The sequence below is a fragment of the Temnothorax longispinosus genome, chromosome 7, assembly GCF_030848805.1.
Source record: "Temnothorax longispinosus isolate EJ_2023e chromosome 7, Tlon_JGU_v1, whole genome shotgun sequence".
NCBI classification, from domain to species: Eukaryota; Metazoa; Arthropoda; class Insecta; order Hymenoptera; family Formicidae; genus Temnothorax; species Temnothorax longispinosus.
Genome location: NC_092364.1, coordinates 19,035,242 through 19,059,220, shown reverse-complemented (window position 1 = coordinate 19,059,220; position 23,979 = coordinate 19,035,242). Strand labels below are relative to the sequence as shown.

At 43.0% G+C, this 23,979-nt stretch overlaps 1 protein-coding gene across 6 annotated transcripts in view; it reads left to right on the top strand.

Moving 5' to 3' along the window:
- Positions 1 to 23,979, top strand: part of Soxn (SRY-box transcription factor soxNeuro) — a 280,985-nt gene that overhangs the window by 35,849 nt on the left and 221,157 nt on the right. For all 6 annotated transcript variants that reach the window (XR_011732852.1, XR_011732851.1, XR_011732850.1 and 3 more), the window contains one exon: positions 13,493 to 13,545. The gene's annotated coding sequence lies outside the window, so the exon portion shown is untranslated. The remainder of the gene's footprint in view (positions 1 to 13,492; positions 13,546 to 23,979) is intronic.

The following is a 23,979-nucleotide window of genomic DNA, read 5'->3' as shown; positions in this document are numbered from 1 at the left end:
GGCGCGGCTCGTCGCGCCGTATATTTTGTCCTCGCGATTCCCTCTCTTCTTCTTCACTCGTCCCTTTTTCTCGCTCCGCTGTTTTTTTTCCCTCGCGACCTTCTGTCTCGCGTACAAAGTATCGCCCGCTATTTTCTCACCGTCTGTCGTTGTGTCGTCTGGACCGAGCGAGCGATTTAGAGCAGTATGTTTTTGAAAGCATGAGATGTCACCGCGATATTACCGGAGTAATATTTTCTTCGTTTCAATACATGTAACCTTGTATTTTATCAGCTTTATCTTATAAAATTTGAAGTCTCACATTCTTTTTAAAGTCTTAAAACACGGAAGAAAAGACAACAGCGAGGAAAGCGGTTTTCTTCGTTGTTTGATTGAGAAGAATATTTATTTCGTGATTGTAAAATGTTTTTTTTTTAATTAGCTGCGAGCATCGCGTTGTCGCATAATTTGTAAAAGCGGGTTGCCAAATTACAAATCAGCGCTTTAAGCCACCTTTTCTGTTACAAGCACCGAAACATAAAATATCGATGCGAGACACGATTCGCTCATTAACGACGGGGATCGTTCATCACTCGTGCCATAACATTGTTCGTGGTCATGCGTGAATCGGACGTAACGTTTTCCCTTAACGCCGCGTAACGTTCCACGGGGCCAGAAGGTATCCAAGAGAATAACCTGGGTGGTCCGATATCAGCTGCGCAGCTTCCCAAACGCATCACGCGTTTTCCTGCGCTTTCCTACACGGTGTCCTAGTGCTCTTTCCCGTGGTCACGAAATGCGGAGAGATCCGTGCTCGGCCGTTAGAACGAGGGAGACGACGAATCGTGCGGTTGTTACCTAGTGATGCATGGCTCGGTAATAGCTACAATACAACCAGCTTACAAGAGGGGTTCCGCTACCATGCCGCTCTCGGCGACTTGAGATTTATTGCCTCCGGGCGGATCGCGGATTCCCAGATTCCCCGGTTTGCTCTTATAAATGACTCCTATTAATTGACCGCGCGATGGTAGACAAGGAAAAAGGGCCGCGCCCGACACCTGATCCATTTACGCGCGGATAATTCCACATGGCACAGGTGATAAATTATTTACATTCGCATTTAGAGATATTAGGGAAACGTTTGAGATAAGTGCTAAATAGCCCGAGGATAATCGCTGTTGAAAATCGCGATCTTCCTTGATCTTTAATACGTCAGCTTTAAGAAAAGTAGAAATTCCTAGTAATTTTGTAATCTTAGCAATTTCGCAATGTTAACTTGTCAGTCAAAGGAATGCAGCAAAGACAAAAATAATCATCACGGGAGCTCGAGATAGATACGAAATTATTACTTTCGAATTCGTCGCGGTACTTCACCGTTCGCGTATTTGCACTCGACTCGTATATATATCCACGCCCGCGGTGAAAAAAAAAAAGAAAAAGAAATACAGTTTACTTCTCGGCGTCAGACAGAATTTTCCGCAGCTGAAATTACCGCTTTCATCGGAGCTGCGGTCAATTTAGCCTGCAAACTTCCCGACACACGAGAGTTCGCGGGAGCGACATTCGAGCCGAGCTGAATGGCGACCTCCGCGCCGTGGGTGTTCCCCGTCATTTCTTTCTCGCTTTTTTTTACCTCCCTCCGCCCGCGCGACGCATGATCGTCCGGATTTTAAAGTGCCAATCAGAGGGGGGGCTGGAAAAGAAGAGAAAGCAAGGAAGAATATTCGATATCGCTGGACTCGTGCCACGGCCACGTGTCTGACGCGCGGGAACAATGAGAACTAGACACATTCGCCGGGCCAGCACGAGCACAGCATCCCCGAGCGAGCGAGCAGCTACCTATATAACGAGCGATCACGGCGCTATTAAACGCGTCCTAATGCACTTAATGACGAGTTCTCGTGCGAGGCGTGTGATCGGGAGGGTAAGCGTGGGTGGGCTGCGTGTCAAAACACGCGCGTCCAATTCGCACGCGATCGGGCGTAACTCGAAACCGAAGACACATCGGGATCATTCTGTTGAGTTTCGGAGACACGCTCACCTCCGTCGAAACTCAGCCGTTCCGTTTTGTAAACTTAATGGATATATGCACGATTAAGCGCCTGATTTAAACGCTCCACCTAAGACAAAATTAAATAGGTTGTTACGCGTACGTGAATACGCGCGATAAATAAACTCACGTTAAGTTACACTCGCAGCGTTTTCTCCTCACCGTGTTCAGATTATACTGAGCGGCAGCATATTTGTAGCTTTCCGAGGAGATCACGATTGTCCGCGCGAGGTGTTTCGACTCGTGAAATTTATGTAAAATCATGCAGGCTTTTGTTCGTCGGTGTGATATGTGGACTACTAACGGTGTGTAATAATGTAAGACCGAAGGTCGCAGGTAGCAGACCGCCGCCTCTCTCGCATCCTCATAACATGTAAAACACCGGGATTACGGGATAATGACTAGGAAGCGCTGGGGTGTTTGTAAACTTTACAGTTTGCCGATTCACCGTACATATCCAGCCTTGTCGGATAGTTAGAACGGTCGGGAATATGCGAATGAAAGTTCTACATTCGCAGAGATTACGCCGCGATAACGTTGTGCCGCAACGAATCGTGTAGTTTGAAAGTAGCAAATATATTTTTGAAGGTTTTTATATAATGGTGGTCGATAAATTTAGCTAAATTATATGTTTGGCGTGCAATTTTTTAAAATATTTTCCATACAAAAATATGGAATTGCCGTATATATGATTGCACACATAAAACTGTTACAAATCTCTTTATGGAATTTAATTTATAAGATACGATAGTATAATTGAAGATTAATATAGCTGCATTCAACGGTACATTACATAATAAAAATGCAATTTCTATCTAGCGTTTCATCAGAATCGAGAGTCTCATTTTCGGATGTAAATGAAAAAAACAAGTTTACTGCACGTGTAATGTAAAAGCTTTCAAGCAAAACGCTAAGTTAATAATCGAACTCGCGAGCTTGTTGAAAAAACGTGCCGAGACAGCGGAGAGCTAATGAAACGCTATGGTGGATCACGGGGTGGTGGTTCTCGCACGTAATTCCCGCTGTCCGAAGACCGCGCCAGAGTGGACACGAGGGATTCTGCCGTAGGGTCTACCACCCGTGGCTTTAATATCGCTTTATTAACCCACTTTGGACGCGGGCCCGATTTCTCGTCGGGATCCTGTTCTCCCCGTGAAACCTTACGTAACGCTGAATTGTTGAGCTAAGTAGACGAACACGTGGCGAAGATTTAGTGTAATAAGTGGCGCATGATCGCGTCGATTAACCTGTTCAATAAATAACTGACGAGGTATATTGATTTTTTATCGAATTTATTTTTTATATCGGACTTGAAAATCAAATTTCGGTTAAAACAATGTTGACTTACAATTCTGTTTAAAAAAAATCAAATTTTAGGTCTATTTGCATCTTTGAAACTTAATTTATCGAAGCGTAATTGCTTTACTTTTTAATGTTAGAACACGCTATGCACGTTTATTGACGTTAAAAAAACAATCGTACTATTTTAGTATTATCATTGTGCTAATGTTATAGAATTTTTTGTGTAACACAGAAGCTGCGCAATTGCAGAATTTTGTCGGCAATCCTACGAAACAAAGTCCTCGAATCCTCACATATCTGTCTGACTTACGCGGAGGTCGGTTTAACTAAGGTTGGCTTCATTCATAGAATCGAAGTTGACAGATGTTAGATTCAAATATTTTAGCAATTATTTGAATCTGCTGTGAAGCAGAAACAAACGTCACATTTGTGAGCGCTTATGAGAATTTCAAGAGATCGTATATGTTACAATGTGCAGTGACTTTTTCCAAAATCTATCGTTTACGAACGCGTGAAATATATTTCTGGCGATATTGTTGCAAATGTATTTCTTGACGACACGGTATGTAATCGCGAATGTCGGGAAAGCTTTGGCGTTAGAGGGAAAGACAAAGAGAAAGAAGAAAGAGAGAGAAAATGTAGATCTTGCGTGGAACTCTGCGTAAAAGGCACCCTTTTAATCCGCGCTCAGCGACTCCCTTTCGATAGACGGGAGATTATCACGGGGGTATCGTACGGGGCCTCTCGAGAACGTTGGTAAGGGTGAGTGAGGGGCGAGGAAAGAGGAGGAATCCAGAGAGGAGTCGAGGAAGTGAGAGAGAGTACCCTATGGTTACTGGTGGCCAGAAGTGGGGCTCCCGTGGCGCGGAGTACCGCCAAATCCACCGCAAATGCCATCGAGTACTTCTTGCTCGTACGTGAGCGCAAGGGCGACCACGAGAGCATGTGGTACTTGAACCAGTTGGGGACCACTGAGAGTTAGCCGACCGAATGTCGGCTGCGTGCACGTGGTGCAGCCGAATAGCTCGCGAAAAATGAATATGTGCTATATACAAGCTCCATGTATCAGCAAGGGCTCGTATCCTCTTAGGCTGTGAAAACTCGCGCTGCGCTCACGTCGAAAATTATATACCTTCCACGCGATAATTATATGAAATATTATGCTTTTACTGTATCTATCGTTTAATTTGAAGTTCGTCTTTTAGAAAATTGAACTGGATACGATCTTTTCTACAATCGTTAACGAGATATCGTTTGTATTTAATTTATAAGCTCTCGCATGAAACATTTTTATTTTTTTCAAGCAACTAGAATTGCGATATTTTATTTAATTTAGGCAGGAACAAGACCCTTCTTTCTCCTATTGTCACCTTTTTTTTCTTTTATTGGGCGGGCAAATATTTTTCAGAAACATTATGAATAGTTCGTGAACGCGATTTTTTCTGCTGCTAACACTTATCAGTACCAATCTGATTTTTTTCTCTGTACATAATCAGCATAATAGATATGGCTATATAATCTAGAATGAAGTCGCGAATTACATATTAAGAGGAAGTTAGTCCGTCGCGATTACTGTTACAATTGAACGAGGATGATTCGCGCGAGCATTTTCGAAACCATCGCTCGCTTTCTGCATGCGATTTTCAGGTCACAACACTTCCACTTTTATTGACTATACTTAGGTCGCAGGAGAGACTTGCGGCAGCGCGTTGACGTCGCCTGTTGGAAATTCGGAGTCGCCCAGTGAACGACGACGACGACGCCGACGCCGACGATGAGGAATATGTATAAACAATATACATTTATATATCAACGTACATACACGCATCGGCGCGTATCGCTCCAACGGACTTCGCGTGGGTCGGCGTGAGGGTGACGTCGGGAGGCCGGAGGGGAATGGGATGGAGCCGGTTTGTAACAAAATCAATAGAGGGGTGGCGCGCGAGAGGACACACGGGGGGATAAAGCGGGAGGGAAGGGGACAGAAGCGTAAACGGGCCGGCGCAGGAAGAGGGTGGCTCGCGCGGGGGTGGTTCGGCGAGCGCAAGCGCACTCGAATAGCGCGGAGGTGGTTCCGCGGGTGGCGGGTAAGGAGGGTGGGCGAAGGAAGACAAAACCACCCCGCCGCCGGCTACTCCCACCCTCTGGACGAGGCGACGGACTGCGATGGAGTGCCTCCATCCTCCATCTCCTCTTCCTCCTCCACCTCATGCTCCTGCTCTTCCGCCGTCGTTGTTCCCCCCTTCACCCGTCCCTACGCGCCACCTCCTACCTCCTCTGCCGCCTACTTCGAGTCTATAGAACAGCTCTCGCTAACCTGGAACTCGGGCTCGGGGGGTGATGCACCCCCTAGAATGGTACGTGCTGCCATCGTCACTGACGTGGCAAACCTCGGAACAGCGCGAATCTCGGGCATTTTGTCTCAACCGGAGCGTCGGGCCAACGATATTCCGTCGCATATTTTATGAGCAATAGTTTGAGAAAGATAATAATACCCTGTATCGTGTGTAATCTTCCTTTGAACAAGGTGACAAGAGGACAATTTTCTCTCGCATTTTAGATTCTTTATTATTCTAACGTGTAATAATTTTAAACCGTTATCAACGCGTCTAGATTTGTTAGAGTTACACTGTGAATCGGTTTAGAGGCTTGTCGATACATTGAAAATCCGATTAACGTAGCGTTCACTCCACTAATCGGCGAGTTTGTGTGATGCAGTATCATTTTTCAACACGTTGAACGCAACGGTGGACACCCGTTATCCTCTGTGACCGAATGTGAATTCTCTATGAATGGTGGATCTAAATGTTCGCTAATATCGAATTTCCAAATTCACAAAGTCTCACCAGGTTGTGTAGCAATTCCTCGCAAGTTATTGTCGTCCCGGGCAGCAGCCTCGCACGAGTATCGATTCTTTCGTATAAAAAGTATCAATCCACAGCAAGCACCAAAAAAATCAATGAACTATCAAGCCATTTAGAAGTTTAAAATATTAAACAACTATTCATGTTTCTAATATTTTAAATTTATTTTAGGTATAATTTATAATTCGCTCAGATTTAAAGGTAAAATTCTGTTCATAATTTTATATGTTTTTTAATATGTGTGTGTATTATATATATATATATGTATATATATATATGTGTGTATTTAGATTTTTCGAACGTTTTAGTATACGACAGATTTATAAATCGCGAATACTACCCTGAATTTTATTAATACTATCTCTAAAGTAAGTTCAACAATAGATCATATGTCATTATAATCACGTGATACAATTAATGAGAAACATGCAATATAATAATTTTTACAGTTTCTTACCTCTTTGATCTATCTGATAGCTTGCCGAATAAATTTTTAATGTTCACGAGTTATACATCAAGCTCGCGATATCGCACATTAGACATACGTATCCGCAATAACGTACGACGCCTCTCGTGCGGTTTGTACCTGTCGCAAATTTACTGCAGATGTATTCTACGTGTGAATGGTAACCTTTTCACGCCGAATACCGCCATTTTAGTGAAACGAAACGGTGCTGTCTTGGCCTGATAAATCGTCCAAGACGGGGAACTTTGCGCTGCGGCGGAACGTCGTTTGCAAACACTAATAAAGTGCCATTCTTCCGCCACTCGGTTCGTCTCTCACCCTCCGGTAAATAGGCTTGCTCGCGCGCATTGTCGCCGCTCGTGAGTGCGCGGCTACGCGCTCTACGCCACGCGTGCGTGCGTGCGTACGCGCACGCATTATTTCACGCGGGGGCGTCAAAAACGTATTTACCGTTCCCGGCGGGACAAGCGCCTTGATTTGTCGCCGAAAATCAGGCTAGGGTGGAATCAAGGGTCGCGATAAAAGCATTAGCTGCCCGCTTAAGTGTTTTTCCAACTTGTTCAACTCTGTTGTCTCTCCTGTCTCTTTCCTTTCTCTTTCCTTTCTCTCTCTCTCTCTCTCTCTTTCTCTCTTTCTCTTTCCGTTATCGTTTCTCCATCCCCCCGTCTCCCTTCCTGTCATCCAACGTTGTTGTAGGAGGGACGTCGCCGTCCTGATATCGACAGGTCTGGCGTGTCTTCACGTCCTTAGCATTTCCGTTTTTCTCTTCTTCCGCAAGATTGCTAAACAGAAGCACCGCGAGGAAACTGGCCGGAGCTTTCGACATTTTATCGGATTGGTTATTGGCATGTTTCGTTATAAACTTTCGTGAACTTTGACTTAATTAACTGATGAATTATATGAGCGAAACCAGTGATATTAAGGGGTCAGTGGTGAACTCCGTTTTAAAGGTCGCCTTCCCCGAAGACCAACAGCGAAAGGTCAGTTAGTTTTGACGATGCCGAATCGATTTTATATATTATAATGAGTATTTGCAGGATAAGGATAAGATATCTTTTCATATTTAATTTTTAAAATTAATAGATAAAAATGTGATTACTCGGGTCACTTAATTAAAATCTGTTAATTAGGTTTATTAGTATTTAACGTACTTTATTATAAAATGATGCATGCAAATTGTCATAAGGCAGTTAACTTCTGAAACTTATCGCTTTGGCAGTTTTTATCGATTTTTTTCTGAATATAGCGGATTTAATGCAATATATGGTCGACGCAAATGGTAGTCGGTTGAGCGAAAGCGACGTAATAATTTGAACAGTGGCAAACAGACTTAGATAAAAGTAAATGAAAGAGAAAGGGGGAGGAGATAAAAGTCTGGAGGGAAAGAGAACGATGGGCACAGACGGAGATAGAGACACTGTCTGACAAAGGACGACAGAATCTCTTTGTTCTCGCGACTCAACGGCTTCATTTCGTGGCCGCGATGTTTTGTCAAGGTCACTCTCATTCACTCCCTATGCTAGTAGCTCGTTTTCGTTCTCCCTTTCGGATTCGATGTTGTCATTTATGCCTTTTTACTTTTTAATCCCGATACACATTTATCGTGCGAGTTTCAGTCTAATATAGCAAGTTTCATTGCAATCAAACGATTTCAAGCAGCGTGATATCGCTGGCGCCGCATAATCAAATTGTATATGTAGGTTTTTGTTTGTTTTGGTCGATTTGTAGATAATAGAGGGAGGAAGAGAAGGAAAAAGAGTTCTTTGAGTTCGAGGCATAACGACTAACAAAGTGTAACAAAGTAATATGATCGATGTCATCCTGTGTGACGAATTTTACGTAATATATATTGTAAACATTGCAGGTAGTCAAAATACAAGAAAATTTTGACTTGTACCTTTGCAAAGAATAATCTAGCTCATTGCTTCTGTATGTCATTCGGAACAAGCTCGTTTCAGGGTTGTCGTTTCTGAATGGCAATATTGGTCTGCGGTGTATGAATGGCGTTTTTTGAGATACTCGAAAGAATTCTTCTATTTCCTTTTGTAGCGTTCTCGCTTTCAATCTCTTTTCTACTTCTGCCTCTTTAGGTCAAATTTTACTTGATGTTCTATATATTGAGTCAAATGATAGACACTTAATATTTCGAAGAAATGATTAAATTTCTATAACTAGACGTATTAATGACGAACATCATATTTTTTTCCTTTATTTATTTATAAGTTACTACGTTGAAGTATTTATATTTATGCTTCTATTGCCTATTATTATTCCCATTTTTTATCATTTGCTTTCTTATTGCATTGCTTATTTCTCTCATTGTTAGAACGACTTACCCTAAGAGAACATAACAACTTCTCTCTTTCTCTCGCTTTCCTTCTCTCCTCGGTTTCTCACATTTCTCGTCTCCGCGCTAGATTTCTTTACGCGGTGGACCAACGATCCATTGTCGACTCGGGCTCAGTAGGTAGAAGTCGGGTGCAGGAGAGGAAGAATTGTCGCACTGTAGAACCGAACCCCTACCGACAACTCGAAAGGAAATGAGGTGCCCCCGACAGGACCTATCCCAACGAAAAAGAAGCCACCGGACCGTGCAAAGGAAGAAAATCTTTCCTTACGCGAATCTCGCGCGCGTCGTTGGTGTCGACACCAACGTCTTGACCGCGTTTCTTCCTTTAGAGATGGAGTATCGTATCATAAGATTAAGATATATAAGTAATCCTCTACGCGCGATGATGTCTTATTTCCTTAACGTTATTTCATAGCACGAATACCTCGTATACCTTTATATTATTATTAAATGGAAAAGAATATGATGTTGAAAAGATACGGTATTAAATGCCCGTTAATATTTTTATTATTTTTATTTATTATTATACTAGTTGTTATTTTTATTTGTAATAATAATAATAATTATTATTATCTTTATTTATCGATCATATAAATGCGATTGCGTCGCCCTATCAATACACACCGTGTCAGTAGGAGGATTAAAGATCTTACTTTTAATCTTTTTTGTATTTCTTTGGGCGCGTGGCTCGACAAAGGCACGAGAGGTCCTGTGTAAGAGAACGAAAGCGAGAGCCCACTTCGAGAGATGTTTTGGATTTGCCAGGTGCGAAGAAACACGCGCGCGCGCGACCAGTATTCTTATTCTTGAGTGTTTCTCTTGTCGGTCAGGGGCCCGAGAAAAAAGATCCCTTTGGAGGATCACAACTCGGCCATTCAATTTTCATGCTACCCACGAATTCGATGATGTGAAGCCGCATTAACAAAGTGAATATTATCAACTTTACAGGAGGGAGGAGTCGTCTTAAAGGAAAAAAAGAAAATTGCTCTGGTTCACGATAATGCGCGGTTTCAGTCTTACTTTTAAATTCAACTATATTTATATGAGTTTTATTTTTTGCTTCGGTAACTTCGGCGAACAATGTCAAATGCATCTAACCGCATAATTTGCATATAAATTAAAAAGATTCTTCTTCGTGTGCGATATGTCGGCTTTATATGGGGTGAGAAAGAATCGGTTTTATTTTTTCCTATCGGCGAGATAACGAGGCATGGACCAAGAGTGACACCTGAGGTGTCGACGCCATGACACGTTACGAGGGTTGCCATGCCAGACATCCATCACTTCTTTGTATAGCAGCCCCGTGACACCTGGTTCTGCGTTCCCCATCTCCACTGTAAACCCCTACGATTCCTTTTTAACCTCCCTTCCACGGCCCCATGATGGTCGTATCTATTTCCGAAACTGTTTCGTTCGCGATATGGATGGAATCATGAGCAAACGTACATGTATGGAAATTCTGATCGTGCAATTATGCTTTTTGGCAAAAATAAGTTTAAATTGATTCTTAAAAATTGATAAAATATTATAAGAAACTTTCCAAGATCAAACTCCAGCGAATTAAAATATATCTACTACATTCTAAAGGCGATTTGTATTATTCATACGTAAACGTGCACTTGTAGTAGTCAAATTCATGTTGAAAATAAGTGGGTCACACCCTCAGGAAATATTTGAAGAATAGAGTCTCGTTTTTGCTAAAAGTCAATGTTAGTCCCTCAAGACAGATTACTTGCTTCGGTGGTTTTGAAAAAAAAAGGGCAGAAGTAACTGGTCAGTCCTTCACTTCGTTTCCAACCCTCGGTCGGGAATCCCTTCATTGAGAGAACGATTGCTAAATCCAGGTGTTCCTGTCCCGCTACATCCTCGGAGACCTTCATATTTCACTCATCTCGTCAATGGGAGGAAGCCAGATGCAGGTGTGCCGGTTTCGTTCAAGGTAGATCTCTGCGATCTCGTGCAATAAATAGGATGCATAGCAAAAGAAATGAAGCGTGGGCGGCAAGAGAAATGTTCAAACCTCGACCGCTAGCTTTTATATGGTGAAACTTCCGAATTGTGAGACCGATTAGGTATACCCATTGAGAAAGGGCTGACACGCGACTAATGGTGAAACGTTCGGCGGAAACTCATTGTCATGATCGCGATGATTTCGGCGTTATTGTGTGTTAAGCAAAAAATTTGAGCTTCCAATTTCGTTTTTATTTAATAGCCGCTAAGCTTTTCGCTTTTCGCGATGTCATCGAATAGATTGTGTAAAAACATAATGCATATTTTAAAGTTTATTTTATAATATAAAATGTCTTGTTATATAAGAATATTTTAATAATCCGTAAATATACATATATGGATTATAATATCTATAGTATTATAATCCATACTTATCATAAAGATTAAGTAACTTTTGGAAGTTTAAAACACATCATTTTCACATTCGACGTAAACAGGAATTTAATTACTATTATCGCGCTCGGCGAATAATTTCGGGAGGACGTCTTCCGGGAGAATATCAATCGATCGACACCTTCGGTGACCTGACCCGTCGACATATAAGCCCGGCATTGCTTTGGGGATGGTTTGAGGGAACTCATCGATAGCCACCGACAGAGGGAGGCGGTACCTCTCATTAATAACCGGTGACTCGGCGTTTATATAAATAATCCTACGCGGTCGCGCAGGCACTCACCTGCGATTCGGTCGATCGCTCACTATCCTGACATGAAAGAAGCTTCTCCCCCTACGGTTGTAGGACCGATTCATCCACCGCCTTCGTGCTCTTTCGCTCGCTCGCGTGTCTGTCCTCTCTTTTTCTGTCCGTGCCTCATTTTCCCCTTCGGATCGCCATCGCCTCCTTCCTTCTTTCTCTTTCTCTCGCGAAGACTCCCCAATCGGAATTCCGAAAGGCACTAGAGCAGGGCACTCCTCTAGTCACTGCCAAGTTTATGAATGCCTGCCTGCGACGTCCGGTCATTTATTTCGGCAGCTATGCTCTACATCTAGAATGCTCGCACTAATACTCCAACTAACAATCCACACACTCCAATGTCCAAGACACGCGTACACGCATCTACACTTGTGTCGCGAGTTCTTGAACTCAACTAAAAACTGATTATCTACATTTTTCAGTATGACGAAAATGTCTTCTTATTCTACGAGGAATATTTTTCCAAATAATTAGTCTTAATTAATTTTAGTTCTTCTTTTCCCCTTCCTTGTTCTTTTCTGTACGATTTAAAATGTTTGTAAAAGAAATAGCTTAATATTTTCTTCTGACAGTACCTTAGATTCCGAATTCATTGGATTATCGAAAAAGAAACTAATGTAAGTTACGAGATTGGGACACGAAATGCTACGGAATTCCGAAAGTGCGAGAAGAGACATTAAAACTATTTTCCGTGGCATGAAGCGTCTTCGTATAACGGCGTAATAAAAGTTTCTATTCTTGCAAATGGGTAAACTTTATTCGTGAGACTCTGTCGCGAGAGAAACGATGGTCCCTTTCTGCTCCTCTGCTTTGGTATATTGTTCCCATTTGGTCCACCCGTGCGTACACTTCGGGGTGGCGCAATTACTACTTGTCCGCTTTTACGACGCAAGCGACACTGACCGGCGAACGAGGACAGAAACTTGAAATTCAGAGAGCCACGAAAGTTTGCCACAAAGAACTGTGGCAGCGGAATTGGACATAACATTTTTTTTTTCGAAAACTTCGTGAATTTCGGCTTTTTATGTAAAACTGTTCCACGAAATTTTGTATTCTTATTAAATTAATAATTTATAGATTAATAAAGAAATGTATAGGTTGTTATTGTTATATTTATACTTGCGAATATTGTTTGACGTATATTTATAAAACTGCTGCAAATTTTTCGTACACTGAAGCAAATATATTACGAATAATCTCTAGAGACATATTGGGATGTAGTTCGTTTAATATTCGATTTACGATGCTAACGGAGCAATGCGTTTGTCTTTATATTGTCTACTGCTCATCTTAAAAGTTATACGTCTTTGTACATGATTTCTCATTCGATTTCATTCACGCCGTTTTTTCTGGTCCGTCGGAGGGAGAGCGTAGATCGATCGTATCGTAAAATATTTAACGAGGTAGTTCGGCGAGGCGTCTTTGTAAACGGTATGAATATCGCAATAAAATATATACGTATACGCCTATATACGGTATAGTGGCGAATATAAATTCAACGAGTTTCCGTCCCCCATCGTCGGCTCGTTTCTTGCCTTTTCGCTGCCTTGACTTCGCTCGTTGCGGTTGCCTGCGAAACTCCATAAAAGATATGATCGAGGCATATAACGCGGATAATTTCTCTTAATGCCTGACATAATGTTTAATTTCAGTTCCCGCCGTCTTTTCGCACCCACTGTGCACCCCTTTCCTTCTCTTGTCTATTCTTCTCGCGACTACATATGTGGAACATCTCAATGAACATCACCTTCATACGCATTTCTCTCTATTGTTTCAGGTGAATTGCGACTTGCTGCGGCCCATCGGCAGGAGGTGCACGTCGTGTGATCGGTGAGTCTTATGATTTGGATCCTCTTCCTATTTTGGGTTCTTACGACTTTCGTATAGTTTTCGTGTTTAAGGGGCAATTCTGTAGTAATACAATCACACAATCTCTATAGTAATGCATTAATTTCAAAATTTTAACACATTAAATTCAAATTTTTATTTTGATTTTTACTACGCTTATCACATCTAGAGTGACACACATATAATTTATAGATGATACAATTATAAGATACGAAATTAATTTTGAATCGGACCTATTTATTTTCTTTTTCACGCGCATTGCATCGTTCGTTTTATACACAGAAATAGAAATCTGCATGCATGGATGATCTCGCTTGCTCATATCTTTCTTTTATTCATGAATTTCGTACGTGAAGGAGTGCGTGACAATACCTCTTTGGTGAACCTCCAAAGAGATTAAATGAAGGATCGTCAATTGAGAGCAGTCATGAATTTAGAAAAACTTAATATGATTCCGCATTTCATATCGTGAATTTATTAATATTTCTCGATTTCGAAATTATTAAGAAAATTGAATGATAGCAACTTAAGCAAGTCATTATATGATAGATGTTAATTGTGACTCGAAAGAAATATTCAGATTTTATTCGAATTTTCATTCGAACGTTTAAAAATTACGGGAGGGAAAGTGTAAGAAGTTATTATATATTTAACGTTTGTCCTTTCCTTTTCAATAATCTTCGAAATTTTCTCCGTCTACCGCATCAAGTCGCGATGCATGAAGAGGAAGCAAGATGATGAGGAGGTAGAAAGAGAGGAGGGTAGGGGGCTGGCAGGAAGTCGGTAGAGGGTGGGAGGCTGGTCGGGGTGTACTCCGAGGGTGGAAGAGCATCCCTCTTGATGGCGTCACCTCGAGGGCCCAATTAGCGCTAGCACGAGTGTCATTTCGTCGCGGTTTCCGCGTACTGACTGTCGTTCACTGGCGTTTTCTGCCAGTGGTTTCGTTTCTTCCGCGTAGATAGTTATATATGTATATAGCGTGCGTGATGAGGTGGCTGTATTTCCCGGCGAGTTGCCCCTGTAGATTCCTTGTACTGATCTCCCTCGTCTCTCTCTTTTCCCTACTCTCCTGCGGGGAATCTTCTTCCTCTTTTATCCGCTGCGCTCCGCCTACCGACCCTACCGAGTGCATTATCCAATTTTCTAGCAGATATTTCGTGATATAATAATTGGACATTCAGCGCGAAACGCCATCCTTTCCGTCTCGACCGTCTCTCGCTCATCGGCTTTCAGGACGAAGGACGGTTGAATTATATTCTTCGGGGAGGATAGCGCGAGAGGAGGAGATGAGAAGAGGATGACAAACCGCAAACGATATCCCGCGAAGGGGCGGGCTATCAATAGAAACATTTTCCATCGGTGCGGAATGGCGTTGGATAGTGTGTGTTTTATCTCGCCGTCTCTGTCTTTTTTCGTTACTTCTCGCGTGGAGCGCGTCTCCTCCGTCTTGTTCTCTTTCATTCGCGTTCTGCTCGGCTCCTCGGTTATTTCTATAACGACACTTTGTGCAACGTTAATTATTGTCGGTGTAATGAGCTCGAGGAAGTCTTCCAAGACGCAGTCTTGCAGCATTTCTCCCACCCGCTTCTTTCTCGTTACTATCCGCCTGCGTTGTCGCTCTCTGTTCCACTAGTTAGTGGCGCCGGAGTGTCAAAGGGCTCCTCTCTCGTCATTCTCGGGACGGATACCTCGCGAATCTCCGCACTTCCACGGAGCTGATCTCGTTAAGGGACTCGTTCTGCCCCGCCCGTTCGCGCCTTGTTAGCGTGTCTCGTGAAGTTTATTTCTATTTTTCCTTGCCGGAATTGGATGGCTCTGGATCGCTGAGAATGTGATTTGAGAGATATTAATGTTTTTCGTCGTGATGGTGCTATTTATATGATCGAGATATATATGTAATCTCTTAGAACAGCGAAATTATTAGCATGAACAATGCAATATGCAATTGAATTTCTCATCGAATTTTTTGTTTCTTTATATATAAATATTTCGAAATTTCGTTCGCAAAATACAACAGTTTTAGTTGGTAGAATTCATAAATTACGGTAAATAAATAAATAAATATAAATTGCTGTGCATTTAATTAAATTATTTATTATTTTATTAAAACTCGCCGCACCTCAAAAGTTTCTTTTTGCAAAAGCACAAAATAATCTGGGGCGGTGAGTTTATACCTTTGTTTTACCGCACCCGAAAATAAACGCGAAAAGCTTGTAAAAACAGGACGATGTAGTCAAAAGAGGCACCGCACAATACCATCGTTAGGGCCCAGCACAGGCCGATGACAACTCTTTCGCGGTATACCGTGTATCGAGTGTCATTCAATTGCGCATCCCAATTAAATAACAGGCAAAAGGGCGACATAGCGTCGTAAAGCGTCTCGGCGCCCCCTAATTGCGAGTCTGAAGGAGGTTAAAGCATTCACGGAGGAAAATGAGAGAGAGACAGAGAGAGAGAGAGAGAGAGAGAGAGAGGACGATGTACAACAATCAGGAATGTTTGATTTCACGCGAAGGGTTGTTTCGTGAGCAACAAATGGCTACCTGGCATGGTCAACATTTTTGAAATGCATTTTTTAATTATTTAATTCGATTTTTTTCTTTTAACGAGTTTGGCACGATTACAAATTCAATGCAAATCTGTTGCCGAGAATTAAAACATTATTATCAGTTTACATGGGAAATAAATTCGTTTAATTGAATGAGAGGTCGATTTTGAATAATTGTTACTTTAATTATTTGATTCTTTATTAAGAATAATGGGGCACGTTAAAAAAATAACGGAATATTTATATTATGTATTTATAAATAATAAATTTTTTAGCCACGTTTGTGTGCTTTTCGACGCTTGTGCGTTCCCCTATGCTCGCATCGAGATGTTTTGAGATCAGTTGAGCTCCTCTCTCGTCTATAATCTCGACAGTGCGAACTTTTAAAGGTAGGGTTACCGCGTGCGCGTAAAGAATGAAATCACGACTTATGGGGGTGGCAAGACGCGCGTTCTACCGTTGCTTCCGACTGTTTCAGGGGGGAGAAAAATATTCGCCGGTTTCGGTGAAAACGACAACCGGGTTAGGTCTTTCAGGTCTGCTCATGATTAGCGGCACGCCTGCGCACGTCTGTTCGCGGAGATGCTGCAGGGTGTCTCTTGTGCGCTATTAAAAGGTAATGTAATTAGCACAGGCAAACGAACTAATTACCAGAATACGAACGGCAAGCGAGACGCACAAAAGGACTCCCTTTGCCGCTCTCCCGCCTTCCCAACCCCTTCATCTGTACCTCTTCTTTTCTTCGTTGTCCGTTTATTTCTCATCTCGTTGTAGACACATCCGTTCAGTGTCGACGCAACCACATGACGACGATGACATCGTCGTCTACGATACTCGGTTCACCACTGACAATTAAACGGGCACTGTTCTGAGAATCAAAATGTTAATTAAGAGCTGTTCCGTCTGCGATTGACAAAGGGAGCGAGACGGTCGCAAATGCGAATTTTTTGGAATAGAATTTATATAGTTTGGTAATATAAATATATAACAAATCCACGTGTGTGAGAAGAAACATGATTAAATCTGCTCAATAATTGACGTCTACCTAACAATAAGTCATTTTTTTTCTTGACAATTCTAGGCGCTTATTCTTCATCTGTAACGAATGTTTTTCGATCTATAAAGTCATCTTTCGAGAAAGGGTTAAGGTGTCGCGCATTGTAGCCATTTCTGAATGATCGTCGCTGCGAGATCGTCACGGCGAGCGAAGTCGCGCGGAGGCGGCTGCGTGCAAAATGGAAGCGCCGTAATTAGTATGCGCGTCCGCGTATTATGCACGCAACGGCACTCACTGCGCAACCACATTCTGCAGTTGTGGTAGTTCGCGGCGGCGACGGATGAGAGGCGAGGGGACGTCGCGACGCGCTGGTAACGCGGTGTTGCGATTCGCACTTACGTTCTCGCCGAGCCTTTGTGGCCGGAAACGTCGACGGGGCGTGCTACGTGCACGCGGTTAGACAGACGCGTCCCTTAACGCGCGCGTACGAGCACGGGGGAGGACGAGAGAGCACGGGCCCGTGCATACGCCGCCCGCCCTTGTGCGTGCTCGCGTGCTTGCTCGCGCGCGGCGATGTCGTCCCGGGTGTCGCGGCGCGCGGTGCTGTATCACGCATCGTGAATATCGTATCACGCGCGACATGTCCCGCGACGCGAAAATGTTCGCACCCTTCGCGCTTGCACTCGCATCAGTTTCACGCGAGGGCGCGCACATGGGCGGAGAATGAACGAGTCTCGCGAAACTTAGCCGACTTTACGTGTCCGAATTAACTCTTTTTCTCTCTGCTCGTCTCGATGACAGTACGGTACTTTTTGTGATGATGAATAACAATGACGAGATATATTTTTGTTATGTGAAGAAAGCCATGTTTTCTGATATTTAATTTTTCTCTCGATATCGCAGTTTATTCTTTTATATACAGATACATGCTGCTATATATAAAAAGATTATTGTATGACGTACGCTTTTGAATGATTGAATCTGCGTAAAGATTCCACTAGATGTATATCGATCTAGAATTTATCTCAGACATGATGAGACGTGTTTTACAACCTTTTTCCTGTCGTTGATCCGCTACCCTTTCGTTCCTGAGAGAAGGGTCGCGCGAGGCGTAAATTAATAAATGCTATAATTCACGCACGAGTTTTCATACCTAATGAGAGAACGCCGCGTCATCCCGCACCATATGCGCGTCTTCGCAGGCAGCCTCGGTTCGACTTGCGCGCGTACACGGGCCCGTAGAAGCGATAAAAATCGCTTTGTAACGCGACTCTATCTATCACGCGATTCCGTCGACCCGACGTTCTCCGCATGACGAAAAATCTTGTTTTCATAGTGACGAAAATCGCAGCGTAAGCGGACGTCGATTTGTACCGTCGCGTCGTGTCGTCAATGCTCTTGCGCTTAATAGAATGCGTTTTAAAGAAAGTACGTGAAAACATATGAACAACTAGATTAACAACTCTCACAATCAGTGATATCGTTTTTATATAGTCATAGTAATCGCAATTATCGTACTTTGTAAAATCTTCGTTATTTCCAAGAATATCTCAATGCTCCGTTGTCGATCAGTAGATTTTGTAGGTCAATATGCATGTGAATTAAATCGCGAATATGTTTATCGGCGATAAATGATTTTTTGTTCCTCATCTGCGCGCCGCAAGCGTTCGTATATCCAATTTCTTCGTAGGATTGTTCGTTGTTTTTAGTAATTGAGGAACGGAGATGGGATGAAGCACGATAAAGGTGAGCGCTGTATCGTTGCAGCAACGCGAGGAGAAGAGAATAGAAAGGGGAAGCGGCAGACGGCTTCACGAAGACAACGCTCTCGACGATACCTTCGGTCCTCTCGGTCGTTAATCGTTGGTTGCACCCTTTCAACTCCAGCTATGCTCCTTTCCCGTGAAGCTTTTTCGCGCTTACGCCCTACACTCGTCCATTAGCCTCGTCTTGTCGACGAGAACATATCTGCCGTATCGTCTACATCCTCGCATCTGATTTCGCCCTCAACCCGCGAGCTGTCATGTGCATGTATGCATCTGCATGTGTCCGTGCGTGTGTCTGGAAAAGCTAGGATAACGAACGTGGGTAGACGGGGTAGGCGTGAAGAGCAAGCGAGCAACAACTGGTGCCCTGTTTGGCGTCTTTCGCGGGTACGGAAGCGAACGCGCGCGTTTCTTCCATCCGACTCGTCTTGTTCATTGCGATTCTTCGACACGTCGATTTCACGCATGGTCGACCTTATATTCATTCATAGCAGGGTAATTACGAAGGAAAGGCGTGGATTCTTCCATAAATAAACTTAGCAAGCGCTAAGTACTAATAATAATCATACTTTATTCCTTAGCTGTGGTATAATAACGACTGTGTTCCGGTAGACTGATTTTTGAGATTTAAGCATCACTAAATTGCTTGCTTATATTATGATTTGATGCATTAATTTGTTGCATTTATTGTGCAGTTAGCCTTACAGAAATTTGAGCATTCTTCTTATGCTCTTCTTTTTTGCTTTTTCCGATATCTCTTCTCGTCGCGCATGATTTTATTTCCCCGATTTCTTCAGCTTTTTCGGCTTAGCATCCTATTCTCCAGCCAGCGACACTCGACTCGACTCGACTCAATTCGATTGGTAGCAAGGTGCTTTCTGGGACATTCGGCGGAGATGTTGGCAGACCGAGGGCGATTCGCAGGAAAGGAATGCTAGACGACAGAGGTCTATACGTTCGCGCTCGGGCAAAGAGCAAGTCGTCGTAAATGCAAAATCAGTATGTAGGTGTGTGTACATGTGTCCGCGTGTTCGTGTGGATATTCCTGCGCGCGTATATACGGTCGCCTTGCTCGAGCCAAGCCCGAGGGGTTTACGAACACAATAGTTTGAAATATTCGAGCGCCCTGGCAAGAAGTTGCCCTCGCGCCGGTAATTAACGAGTTAAAGTTCGGCGTCGCGACGGCTATCTCGCTCTCTCGCTTCCTCTCACTCGTGTCTCGCATCGTGGCGTCCTCGTCGTCCGCTGTAAGACTCCCGGGCACCCATTAGCCAAGTGCCACGCTACGGAGAACTCTCCTTTTGGCCGCCAAGAAAACCGAGCGTCACCCCTTTTGGCCCCGCCACGTCCTGGAAAATTATATCGCTGTCCTTTGGCTGAGCTTTGGCAGTTGTTCGCGTTTGCTTTTATTTTTTGTCATCGGACTGCTAATGTCTCCCACGTTTCTAAGGCCTATACTCGTTTATCACTCTATATCACATAATATTTCACGCATACTTAAATGTTAGAGACACTTTCTTACATCCTGAAAAGTTTGTTCTAAAGATAAATATTCTAGTTTTGTATATATAGATATATTGAGACATAAGAGAATTGAAAGTATTTTTACCTAGAATTGTTTTACGTTATGTTAATATATTTCGCACGAATAAGTAATACGTGATAATATAGTGTCTACATATGCAATGTATGAATTGTTTGTTCGCACGCAAATTACGTAGACATGGTGTAATCTACAGATAACGCTCATTGAGGAGCTGTAGCATCCCCTTTGTTTTTGAACTAAGGCTTTCGCTCAAACAGATTAGACTTAATTCAGAATTGCTCCTTGCACAAATTTAACCACAAAAATAATTACATGTATAACTTATAAACCGATAAAAATATGAATTATTACGTTTTGCCTTTCTTGCTTTTTTTCGAGGAAGAAAGAAATTGAAAGAGAATCTTCTAATTTCTCTCTCGCGCATGGCAAATTATGCTAGAAATATCACTTTATCGCAAAGATTATACGTGCTATATACGTATATAACCGACTCTCGAGATAAATTGACGAAGTTGGCCGGTATTAGACAAAGTAACTTACCAATGGAATACGGGTTTTGAACTAAGCGGGGGAGGGGAGAGGGAGAAGAGAGGGTTGAGAGGATAGAACGGAGGGAATTCGAGTTGCCCGGCGACAACTCGAGAGTCCCCTTGGAAACTGTTCCTCTGTGGCGCGGACATTCGTCGAGAATTCGGGAGAACTTACTCTCTCTTTCCCTGTAGATCAAATATGCTTTTAGATGTAACACTTGGACTTTATCGCTACATTATTTCCGTCATGGAAACTGTCACGGATATTTCATAAATGTTGTAAAAGATGTGTAGAAAAAATAGTGCATTTAAAAGATATTTGATTGTAGAGAATTTAGTTTGAGCAAAAAAGGATAATATCTCTAAGACAGTAAATATTTCATCTCATTACGGTTAAATTTTTAAAATTACTACGTGCGATAACTTTTCAAAATTTATTCCTTGAAGCTTTAAGCGATTCCCTTTTCACACGTAGGGAGAAGGCCGCGGACCAGTTTCCTGGTAGAAATAATGGCGTACCCGAACCTGGATTAAAACATCACACTCCCCCCCCGTCTTAAATGTATGCAGATCGCATACCCTCGGTGTATACACACGCGCGCGTCCACCAGGAACTCGAGTATTTATGTATTCAAATCCCCATGCTCATCGAGTGGGACGTTTGTTGGCTTTTCTAATAGAACCGTTTATTCTTGCATTAGCATATGCACATACCGCTCGGCATCACATATGCGATATGCCGAGATTCGTCCAAGAGCGTGCGTACACACACGCGAGTATATCGATTATCGTCGTATCTCGATTCCGTATTCCCCCTTTTGAGCTGCGTTTTACCCTGGCGATCGCTGGATGCTGGATTGAAACTGATAGCATAGAGCATAGGTTATAAGAATAAATTTTGGTAGATTATTTAAACAATGAGCCAAAATCTAATTAAAGGGTAATTGTCACTATATATTATTGAAATCTGAAGAAATGAAAGACAGTAATTTAGAAAAAGGAATATTTTATTTCGATTATTTTCTATATCAATCTTTTTAATATATAATACATGTATAATACATATATGTATGTACACATGCAAATCATAAAAAGCACTATTAGATAATGCTCTAATTAATTAGAGCAAATGCCATTTCCGGTTTAGTCTAGATCTTGATAGCTTTAATAATTTTGTGTGAATTTTGTGTACTTTTTTCCAAACTCAGTAAATTGCGCGCCGATTTTTTGTCGATATTTAAAACATAACTCTTTGTTGGAACAGTAAATTCACATATTTAAATCGAGAAATATACAAACACAATATTATTATTAGGCTAGGGATCCAGCCTGGATCGGAAATGGCATTTTCTTTAATTGATTGTATATTACATCGCTCTTCTTTCATTTGTTATTGACTATTCGGACCTCATTACACGGATAGTTTTGTTATAAATTTCTACTCTTTGCTCAAGAGGAACGATATAGCTGATATTATCGTTTAATCGCGTTTAATCAGCAATGGCAGGAAATCAGTCATCTCATTTTTTCTCGAATGAAAGCTATTCGGGCAAATATTCGTAGATATCAATCGTCCAGAAGAGTGCGAGCGGTCCTCCGCGCCAGAGAGAAGAGAGGCTCGAGAGAGCATGAGAAAGAGGGAGAGATAGAGAGAGAGAGAAAGACAGAGAGAAAGGCGAGAGACACTCGGGTGGTAAACAAACTGTCTGAAACACTCCGGGACGCTCCATTCCATTCGAGAACCCTGCGAGCCCCGTAGGTCCTCTCGACGGGCATTATCTCGGTACATATTTAAGTGCATGACATGAAGACTGCTCTGCCCCCCTTTCCTATTCGCGCCCGTGGCTTCCACTGCCCCCTCGGCCCACTCCTCGCCCTTACCGTAGCCTCCCACTAGCCACCCTTGCCTATGTCCTTCGCAAAAGCCATCCCCGCCGTCCGCTGTGGTTCCGCTTCTAGAAGTCCTCGTTTCCCGGCCACCAGCGCCGTCGTTGCTGCCGCTGCCGTCGCCGACGTCGTCGCTGCTGCTGCTGCTGCTGTTGTTGCTGTCATATGCAGCCCTAGGGTGGGTCATCAGATACTACAGCTCGGATAGTATAGTGAACGGAATACGCGAGCGAGGCATGCGCATTGCACAATCGCGTGCACGCGCACACCCGCAAATAAATTGACTTGTATACGTCATCGGCTAGCCGCGTGTCGGAAGACGTAAGGAGAAGAGGGGCAGTGTGTCGGTATGTCGGGACGATGGAGCGAGATGAGACTCGGTGGTATAGCTTCGCGCGAGCAGCGAGCCGAGATTCCCGCTTCCTGCCGCGAATGATCGCGCAGTTGGTTATTTCGATGGCTTATCCGTCGTCGCATCGTTCGTCCTCGTTTCACAGTTGAGCGATATTATGCTGCATCGCTCGTATGCCTTTGTAATATACTCGGAATACTACATTCGTAATTACATTACATCTAATAATAGTTTCGAAAATTGAAATTATATAAAGTTATAGATATATTTCTATGCTTTCAAATCGCCTTTTATTAGAGATGTTAATTAAAGCGTTCACACACCCAGTTTCCCGGAAACTTTCGCTCTGCTTCCGATATACTCTGCTTCGATATACCGTTATCGTTATCGTCAGGCAAATTCGTACGAAATGCCGATCAGAATCAGCGATACGTCGGAAGCGGTCGGCTGTATATACGACATTCTTTGGAAGGAACGGAAAGTACCGGCACGAGTGCGAGAGGGCGAGAGAGCTCGCGAGAGAGGGCTCAATACCGATTCAACGATTCCGGGTCGTTTAGCATTCCATCGACAATCTGGACCGTCGACTACCGACAGGAAAGTGAGAGTCTTTCCTCCTTCTCACCCCTTCCCCTCACTCTCTCGTCGCTATTATGCTCGTTCCTCGTCAGCTGACTGTTGATCGAGGCTCTATCGCTTTCCATCATTCGCGACCGCATGGCTGGCGCTCCTCGTCTTTTTCTACGCCTCGTCGAGCGATCTCCTCCTGCTATCCGGATTCTAAGTCCCT